Source organism: Gavialis gangeticus, unplaced genomic scaffold (genome assembly GCF_001723915.1).
Source record: "Gavialis gangeticus isolate Ggan-Ray unplaced genomic scaffold, GavGan_comp1, whole genome shotgun sequence".
NCBI lineage: Eukaryota > Metazoa > Chordata > Crocodylia > Gavialidae > Gavialis > Gavialis gangeticus.
In genome coordinates, this window is record NW_017729024.1 from 45,402,068 (window position 1) to 45,412,870 (window position 10,803).

General features: G+C 48.0%; 1 pseudogene; it reads right to left on the minus strand.

Moving 5' to 3' along the window:
• Window positions 1-6,282, minus strand: part of LOC109298063 — a 77,250-nt pseudogene extending 70,968 nt beyond the window's left edge.
• Window positions 6,283-10,803: the final 4,521 nt, after the last annotated feature.

Sequence of the window (10,803 nt, forward strand, 5' to 3'; positions counted from 1 at the left end):
AACTTTTTCCCAATGTCTAATCTAAATCTGCTCTCCATCAGATCAGTTTATGGCTGTTATTCCTAGTAATTTCAAGGGGTGCCCTCATAAACAGAGTATCCCGTATTCCTTGCACCCCCCCATCCCCCTGGATGAATTTATAGCCAGCCACAAGATTCCCCTCTCAGACTTCTTTTGCGGAGGCTGAAGAAATTCAAGTCCCTCAATCTCACCTCGTAAGATCTTACCTGCAGGCCCCTAACCATATGAGTAGCCCTCCTCTGGACCCTCTCAAGGTTATTGTCGCAGGGCACTAAGGTGCCTGATCCTTTAAGAGCAGAAACTGCCTAGGGAGAGGGTCCTAGGAGCCAGAGAGAAACCCACAGGTGCAGGTTACTATGGCAGCAGGCTAAGAGGGAATTAGCCTGCACCTGGTCAGCTGACTGGAAGAAGGCAGGCCCCTGGGCACATATAAACCCGAGGGCTGAGATGAGCAGAGGTTAGCTCTCTGGCAGCAGCCAGGGGAAGGAGCCTGAAGAAAAGAGCCTCCCAGAGATGCTGTGGCTGCCTGATCTGCTGCATGCAGGACTAATGGGACTCCAGGAGCTCACGAGGTACCCTGGGCTACAAGGTACTTAATGCTTGGGGAGAAGCTGGCCTCTTTTAAAGGGATGGAGTGCACCCTGCCCTGTTTGTATTATGCTATAGCCCAGGGGCTTGTGATTTCTGTTGCTATTTAAACTGGTGGACCAGACCAAGGCTAATGGGCAGGAGGAGGCCTCATTGCGGGCACACTAGAGTGTGGAGACCCCAGCGCCAGCGGGCCCAGCGCCAGTGTGGGCACAGAGATGGGGCTGTGGAGAGCCCAGCGCCAGTGTGGGCGCAGAGATGGGGCTGCGGAGAGCCCAGCAACGAAGGAGAGGCTGAGCTATAGCAAGGCCTCAGAGCAACAATGTTTAAATACCATCTGCGAGACTAGGGGTGTGGTAAAGGGACGGTTTTGGAGCCACGCATCTAGCCCATAAGGCTGAGGGTGTCCCGTGTGGCATCCATGTTGAGCAGGACCCAAACAGGGGTCCAAGAACCTACAGGATTCAGTGGGGTCCATCAGGACCATGTCCAAACATAAACTCGAGGGCAGTCTCCCTATTTATTATAATTACCAGCAAGATGTGGCTTGCGAGGAAAAGGGTGCCCATAGGGCAGGACTGGCATGGTCTCAGAGCCCTAGGGGCATCCCAGCCATCCCTGGGGGCTCCACTTCCTGACAGTTATCCACATCCCTCTTGAAGTACAGTGCCCGGAACTGGACAGAGTACTCTAGCTACGGTCTTACCAATGTCACATAAAGGGGAGGTATCACCTCCTTAGACCTGTTCATGATGCACCTTCTAACGCATGAAAGAGTGCAGTTGGCTTTACTTATCACTTCATCATATTGACAACTCATGTTCATTCTGAAGTCAACTATGACTCTGAGATCCCTTTCTGCTGCTGTGCTGCTTAGAAAGTCACCTCCCAGTCTGTAGGTGTGTTGGTGATCCTTTTTCCCTAGATGCAGCATTTTGCACTTATCTTTGTTAAACTGAATCCTATTGTTCTGCCCACATTCCCAACCTGTCCAAATCCGCCTGAATCTGCTCCCTACTCTTCAGTGTGTTTACTTTGCCCCATTATTTGGTGTCATCCATTAATTTAGACAGAGTGCTTTCCACGCCCTCATCCAAGCCACTGATGAAGATACTGAACAGCACTGTTCCAAGAACCGAACCTTGGGGAACTCCACTGCCCACATTTTCCAGGTCAAAAATGACCCATCCACCACCACCCTCTGGGTGCATCCCATAAACCAATTCTCCACCTACTTGACTGTGTAATAATCTACATCACAACCGCTTAATTTATTCATAAGAATGGGATGCAACACTGTATCAAAGGCCTTTTTAAAATCCAAGTAGATGACATTTACCTTGACTCTTGCATCTAAGAATGTTGTGACCTGGTTGTAAAAAGAAACAAGGTTAGTCAGGTAGGATCTATCTGCTATTAATCTGTACTGACTGCCCTTCAGCATTATTTTTCCTACTCCCACAAATGTGATCCTTAATAATTTTTTCAAAAGTTTTCCCAAGGATAGGCGTGAGGCTACCTGGATCATCCTTTCTCCCCTTCTTGAAAATAGGGACCACACTGGCCCTTTTCCAGTCCTCTGGGATCTGTCCTGAGCACCAAGAGTGCTCAAACAACCATGCCAATGGTTCTGCTATGACATTGGCCAATTCTTTCAGCACCCTTGGATGAAGATCGTCCAGGCCTGCTGACTTAAACATGCACAGCCCCTCCACATGCCCCTTGACTAGGTCAGTGCTAACTGGTGGTGGGTTGGAGTCCCTCTTGTGCCTGACTATACCTGCTTTGGGAGATATGTCTTTATCCATGTTCACAAATACAGATGCAAATAACTCATTTAGGAGCTCAGCTTTGTTCATAGATTCATAGAGTTGGAAGGGACCTCAGTGGGCCATCTAGTCCGACCCCCTGCCCCTGGCAGGTAAGAAACGAGTCACCAACCCAGGGGTCATGTGATCCCAGCCAGGTGCCTGTCCAGTCCCCTCTTGAAGACCCCCAAGGATGGGGCAAGCACCACCTCACTTGGGAGCCCATTCCAGATTCTGGCAACACTGACTGTGAAGAACTTTTTCCTAATATCCTAAACCTTCTCTCTAGTAGCTTATGGCCATTGTTCCTTGTCATTCCAGGCAGTGCCCTGGTGAACAGATTGTCACCTACTTCATGTTGCTCTCCCCTTATGCATTTGTACGCTGCCACAAGGTCCCCTCTTAGCCTTCTCTTGGAGAGGCTGAAGAGGTTAAGGTCCCTTAGCCTTTCCTCATAGGGCCTTCCCTGCAGGCCTCTAATCAGGTGAGGGGCTCTTCTTTAGACCCTTTCCAGGTTGTATGCATCCTGCTTGAACTGCGGCATCCAGAACTGGACACAGTACTCCAGCTGCGGTCTGACCAGTGCCACATAGATGGGGAGAATCACTTCCCTGGCCGTTTGTGAAGCACCTACGGATGCACGACAAGGTGCGATTGGCTCTGCCAACTGCTTCATCACATTGGCGACTCATGTTCATCCAGGAGTCAACAGTGACTCCAAGAACTTTTTCTGCCTCCGTGGAGCTGAGAAGGTCGCCCCCCAGCCTGTAGGTATGATGGCAATTCTTCCTCCCTAGATGCAGCACCTTGCGCTTGTCCTTATTGGATTGCATCCCGTTGCTCTCTGCCCACTTCCCCAACCTGTCTAGGATGGCCTGGATCTGGTTCCTCCTCTCCAGGGTGTTAGCTGCACCCCATAATTTTGTGTTGTCTGTGAATTTGGATAGGGTGCTTCCCACCCCCTCATCCAAATCACTGATGAAGATGTTGAACAGCACCGGCCCCAGAACTGAGCCCTGAGGGACTCCACTGCCCACATCTTTCCAGGTGACACTGACCCATCCACTACCACCCTCTGAGTGTGACCCTTGAGCCAATTTGCTACCCAGTCTACCATGTAATCATCCAAGGCAAATCCCCTCAGTTTATTTATAAGGATGGTATGGGATACCTTGTTAAAGGTCTTCTTGAAGTCCAGATAGATAACATCCACCTCGACGCCTGCATTTAAACCATTGGTGGCCTTGTCATAAAAGGAAATAAGGTTAATCAGGCAGGACCTGCCTACTAAAAACCCATGTTGGTTACCCCTCCACATCACTTTTAGCCAGCAGGCTCCCACAGATGTGCTCTTTGATAATTTTTTCTAGGATTTTCCCAGGGATGGAGGTAAGGCTGACTGGATTATAGTTCCCTGGGTCCTCTTTCCTCCCCTTCTTAAAGATCGGGATGACATTAGCCCTCTTCCAATCCTCCGGAACCTGACCTGAGCACCATGAGCGCTCATATATCCTTGCCAGTTGATCAGCCCTGATCAGTATGACCCCCACTAATTCCTTCATTACCCGTGGGTGGAGTCCTTCCAGTCCTGGTGATCTGAATACATCCAGTCCCTCCAAGCGTCTTTTTACAGTGTCGGTACTGACCGACTGATGTTCCCTTTGTTGGTGCTGTGATGTATGTTGAGGGTTCATCTAGATTCCCATTTAAGAAGACAGAGGCAAAAAACTCATTGAAGTGCTCTGCCTTGTCCCTGCTAGCCGTCACTAAGCCCCCCTGCCTGTCCTGTATGGGTCCTATGCTACCCCGCCCCCGCTTTTTGCTCCCAACATACCTAAAGACGGACTTTTTATTGTCCTCAATCCCTGACGCTAGCCTAAGTTTTAGATTTGCCTTGGCCTTCCTGACCGACTCCCTGCAGTTCCTCCTATCTGTTACTAATTGCCCTTGCCTGTCTTGTAGGGGTCCTATGTTACCATGCACCTTCTTTTTGCTCCCTATATACCTGAAGAAGGACTTGGTGTTGTCTTTAATTTTTGTTGCCAGCCTGAGTTCCATTTCTGCTTTGGCCTTCCTAACTGCTTCCCTGCAAATGTAAGCCAAGCAGGTATACTCCTCCTGGGTGGCTACCTGCTGCTCCCACAGTCTGCATGCCTCTCTTTTCCCTCTAGGCTCTCCTGGATTTCCCTGCTCAGCCATGAGGGTTCTTGGCTGTTTTGCCTCCCTTTATGTTCACTGGGATGGTCCCCTTTTGTGCCTGAAGTATCATTCCCTTGAGGAATGCCTGTCAATTGGCCTGAACACAAAGGAATGCTTTGAAAACTGACAGCAGAGCACAGCCTGGCTACTCCCCCAGGACACCACCTACTACTTCAGAAATTTCAGAGAGGGGGAGTTTGTTCTTTTGCTGGGAAGGTGTGGGTGTGTTACTATGAAGTACAGTAACCCTGGGTGCCTACACACGAGGTAGGAAGCTGCTTTGACACACTGTAATTAAAGTGTGCCAGAGCAGACTTGATTAATCGAGTCAGCTGGAGCATAGGAATTACTTCCGCCAGGGCTGCCCGCTCTCCCCAATCCTTTTTATCGGTGCCATTGAACCCCTGGCCCACCGCATCAGGCAGGACCCCGGGATGCACGGAGTCCTAATTTTTCTGGAGGAAGCAAGGAAGAAACCAAGGTCCTGGCCTACATGGATGACCTGAACATCCTGTGCTAGAAAAAGTGTGCTGTAGAGAGAGCCCAGAGGCCCACACGGGTCTACAAGGTGGCAGCAGAGGCCAAGCTTAAAGTGAGCAAGAGCACCTGCCTAGCTATGGGTGAGCCCGGGGACCTGGAGTCCCTGGGGGTCTCAGTCCCCCGTGAGGGGGTAAAGATCCTCAGGGTGGAGTTTGACCCAGAGCTGAGTGAAAGGAGGGCCTGGGAGAAGAGGAGGACAAAGTGAAGCAGAGATTGGGTCTGAGGCACATGCGCTGCCTCTCCATGGGGGGCATGTGGCACTCATGAAGGCAGTGTTGCTACCAGTGCTTCTGTATACTGCACTGGTCTTCCCTACATCCAGGTGTGTCACCCACAGAATCCAGACAGTCATGTGCATCTTCTTCTGGGGATCCAGAATGGAAAAGGTGGCAAGGAAGACCCTGTACAAGAAGAAATGGGTCGGGGGCAGGGGGATGCCTGACATCCACATGTTCCTGTGGACATGGTACACAAGCCAGATCTGCAAGCTGGCAACTGGGCCAGCAACCAAAACAGCCTGTCTTGTCAAGTATTTTACAGGTCATCTCCTGAGACTGTGCTGGGTGTATGTACCAGCGAGCGGGAGACCGTGCACCATGGAGCACCCCTGGTTCTACAGTGTGCTGAATGAGTTCCGGCGCAAGTATGGGCTACAGACAGAAAGCCCAGAGACCATGTCCAACCACAGGAAGATACAGAAGGCAAGACCACGGAGCTGCTCCCTGATGACTACTGTCAGGCCATCTAAGACCAACTTTTCCACAAAGACCTATGAAAACACCACAGATACTTGAACTGGCTCATAGCTCATGGCATACTCCCAGGGAAGGCGTGGAGGCACAGAGCGTGATGAGAGTCTAGACCCAGCTGCCCCAGGGGAAGCTACCAAGGTGAGAATGAGACCACTGACCACCTCCTTTGGCTCTGCCCCATGCCAAGGGAGTGTGGAAAAAAGGTAAGCCAACTCCTTGAAGAAGTGACAGAAGCCAGGCTGATGACAAGGGAGGCAGCGCTGTACAGACACCTAACTAAACATCAGGGGTCCCAGACAACCCACTTTGACCAGTTTGTGTCCTGCATCAGGAGTGCCCTTTGGCAATGCAGAAACCTCCTGATGTACAGTCATGCTAAGCTCGAGCAAACAGATTGTGTTAAAATGTTTCTGAGCGAAATCCAGTCCTACTACCAGAAAGTGGTGGGAGAGGACGCAGCCAACTCCACCTGGAAAAGGGACACATGGCACAGGCTGTTCAAAGTCCCCCCAGGAAGGGAAGTGGATAGGGAGAACAAAGGGGACAATGACATAACTGGACCTGGAGATAGTGAAGAGGACAACAGGATCAGCAGCAGTGGAAGCAACACTGGCATCTACAGTGACAAGGACTGAGAATGAACTGAGAAGGGAAACCCCAAATCAGGGCCTGGACTAAGGGACTATGTTTAGGTTAGGGAAAGGCACAGAGTGGGTGCGTGTGGGCACAGGGAAGCAGGTGCAGTTATTGTAACAGGTGCACAGGTTTCTTAAGGTGGTTCTACAAAAAAGGTGCAATGGAAGTCTATGATATAGATATAGATTTTAACTTTAAAAAAAACAAATAAAGGAGTAATTACCTAGGGTTGCCAATTCTGAATATATTCCGGGGTGTTTCCAGAATGTCAACATGCCCATGAGACACAGTGCGAACGTGCCTGCATGCTTGCATATATCAGTTAAAGATTACTGTGAGTAGACTTTACATCAGGAAGGCAAATGCACATTACAATTACATTTTAAAAACCCACTGGATTACTATATACACTAGATTCAACATTTAATATTTATTTTAATGAATGCCCTATCATTTATCTCTCAGGTGACTCTCAGCAGTATCCTGGAGATTTATATCTAATTCCTGGAGACTCCAGGGCAATTCTGGAAGGCTGGCAACCCCATAATCACCACAGTCCAGCCAGCCTCCGCATAATGTGTATCAACATCCCATGCTTCAAAATGGCAGCGGGGGTGTCTTATCTAAAGCTCATCGAACAAACTTTATATAAAATGCTCCCACCTCTATTTTGAAGTGTGGAGACACTGATACATGAGACACTCTGGACACTTTAATTAGAATGGCTTGCTCCACCCCACCCCTGGAGCATGTGTATACATGCCCTCTGAGCCTACCTGATGGAGACTTCTGACCCTGGGAATGTCCTGAAGCTTGATGAAAGGTGCTAACTGCTTGCGCTGGAACACGCCATGCTGTATAAGAACTGAATACAGTTTTTGTCCATTATTATCATAATGAGGTTTAGTTTACTCCAGGCTTTTTAACTACAAAGCAAACACTGAAATACAGGTGATGAGCCCCAAAATATATAAAATACACCAAAAGGTACCAGAAAAATAAAGTTCCATGCAGAGTTGCATCTGATCTGGAAACTACTAATAGAATTCTTCATGCAAATATAAGGAATGTGTCTGGATCCAGCAAATCTTTCAAATTGGTGAACCTTTTTAAGGGTGATCACTGTAAAACTATTAGTGTTATTGTAAATATATATAAGATTTTAAATAAATAACCAGAGTAAATTTAACTTGTCATAAGTGACCACTTGAAGTTTCATACTTTCAGGAAGTATAATAAGACTCCCAGTTGGAGCTGCTAAACTACCATAAACTAGCTGAACCTTTTCTATTTATACAAGCTATAAATAATTTTACGTCACATCACAAGCTCCAGTATCAACAATGAAAACCTGGTAAGGAAGCAGGGAAGGAGGAGGGAAAGCAGTTCTGGGGGAAGGAACTATGCGTGTTTTCTGTTCATCATTACACGGCACAGAAATACTTCCCGCTCATCATTACACAGCATTTTTTCCCAGAGTCTCTGAGGAAAACAGAGGACCCATTAAGAGAGCTTAGGCACACCCACAGCATTCTGCTGTGACTAATACCACAGCATCACATATACAAGGATGTTCCTCTATTTAATCAGAAGTAGATCTAGGGGCAACATTTTTAAAAAGCCTTACCTACTGACCTCTTTTCCCACCAGATATCTGTCACAGAATAGAGCAGAAACTCCTTTTATTTATCTTAACATCTGTTTTCAATTTTCCTACAAGTGCAAATTCACTCTGACTTCTTTCTTATTACATAAAGTATTTTTATTCAAACCTCAGCGTTCTTTGTTTTGCTTGGTTTCCTTACAGCAGAGGTTCCCAACCCCTGGGCCACGGCCTGGTACTGGGTCACAAAGGGTGGCTGCCGGTCTGCAGGAGGGTTGGCTGCTGGACCAGAAGTCCAGAAGTGATCAGCAGACTGGCAGCCAGCCCTTTTTTTATACTGAGTATTATACTCAGTATAAAAAAAGGGTTGGCTGCCAATCCACAGTATACTGGTCATTTCCAGTCTCCAGTATGCTGGTCTGCAGTTTGCCGGTCTGCAGTCACTTCCTGTCTGCAGTCTAAAATGGTTGAGAACCACTGCTTTACAGAGAGCATAAACATACCTATGACAGTGCCACCGTTTGGGATTTGCATGATCATGGGTATGTCTACACATGCATTTACACTGACTTAAATTTACTACACAGTAAATTACTGCACAATAAACTGGAATAGGCCGGCATCTACACGTGTGGGCATTATAGTGTGCAGTAACGCTGTATGTAGGCTGACTTGGGACTACCCAAGTCAGTCCACACACACAGTGTTACTGTGCAGTAAGACATCTACATCTGTGTTACTGTGCAGTAACAAATTGGGTGTAAATTTGCAGATATCAAATTTACACTCAAGTTGGCATAAATTGCTGTATTTAATGCGCAGTACAGGCACAACTCTACACATGCATGCCTGTACTGCACAGTAAATGAGTTGTGCCTGTTCTGCACAGTAATTTCCATTACTGCACAGTAAATGCACATGTGTAGAGTGCCTTATATTTCTCTGAATGCTTATCTGCAGTTTGTCTCTGGCCAAGGTCTTCCCTTCTTTAGTGCAGCATGTATTGTGACATAATATTTATACTTTTATTATTTTATGGTTTCTGATGGGTCTTTTATTTATTCATTCAGATTATTCTAAGCAGGACAAGCATCAGGTTGGCACATTGTATATGTCAGCATTTTCATCAGTATTTCATTTTTGTGTATGAAAGATGGTGTATTATCTTTTAGTGCAATGGATGTGTGTTGTGCTTTCAACAAACCATAAATTTGAGGATTTCAGGAGTTGTGAAAATTTTGGGGATGATATTTTGTGACACTTAGTACATGTTTGTATGAGGGTGTTCCAGAAAGAAACAGAATTTTTCAAATAAACCCATTTTGTATGCTATGAGTAGGAAAGTACACAGCAGCAGACAACACTGACAGTGCTGTCAAAGGTACCCAATGTTTACAACTATGTAGAGGAGTGATGTCGTCCAGTAGGTGATCATTGTATTATTTTGAAAGCACTATTATTTTCTCAAACACCCTGGTGTGCTGTAATTTTTGGGCTCTGTGTTCACTTGGAAGTTTTTGGGGCACCGTAAATATTGCAGACGTTCAATACATTATGTGTGTTTTGTTGTTCTGGTGTGTACGTGTGCATTTTGGAGTACTAGAAAGCTCTGATCCAGGCTGCTCAAATTCTTATCGTGGCTTAGTTTTTCATAGAAAACCACAGCTTTGTCTAAACAAAATTCTTCATGAAAAGCAGCTGTGCTCATACCTGCTTTCCATAGACAAATAGAATGTCAAATTGAAAAAGCAGCAGCTGAAACCCATTTATTCCCACTCAAAAGACAGAAAATGTTGAGCGTTGAACATCCTATAGAACATCTACATATTTTGGGGGAAAAAAGGCCATTTTTGCATGATACCTTATTTTCATATCTTCTTTGAATTTGGGGGCTGTCCTCCTCTCAGGGCCCTGTCTTTCAGCTTTGCCGACACGTTTCAGTCATTGCCTGACTTAACTATTTGTGCACGCGGAGAACTGGTTAAGGGGCAGGCAACTGGGAGAACTACCTGGTGCCACATGTCACCCAGTGTCACTGCACACCGGCTCCGCCTGTGCACGTTCGCCAGGCTACTGCATCAATAAGCAGCTATCCAGGAGAGGTCTGTAAGATCGCTGTGCTGGGCCTGTTTCTTCCTCAGGGTAGAGGCCCAAGCGTGTAGGGCAGCGGTGCTCAACCCTGTGCTTCTGCGGGCCAGGAGGTGTGTGGCTGGTCTGCAGGCCAGATCAGACCCACCCGCTGCCAGGACTGGGGCTGGATGCACCCTGTCCCCATGCCACTGGACTGGACCTCTGCTCTGCCCCTCAGCCAGTCCCTGCACACCTGGATGGGGCCCTGCTCTGCCCCAGGGGCCTCTGGCAGCCCCAGGTGCCCAGATCCCCTGAGCTGGCACAGAGGGGCTCCCCCCGGGTCCTGAACCGTGGGCATTAACCCTCGCACCACTGCCCTGCCACCAAATGTGAGGGCTCAGTGGGCCAGAGGGCACCAGGACGCGGACAGGGGCTGTCCTGACCCCTGCACACCGCTGGCAGCTCCATGCAGGCAGCATGGTCCCACTCAGGGTTTCCTGGCAACTCTCTCCCTTTACTGAGGGAAGGGGTTTCCCAGCTCCCCTCCCCCCGCCCCTTCCTGCCCCGCCCCCCGGAAAGTCTTTTT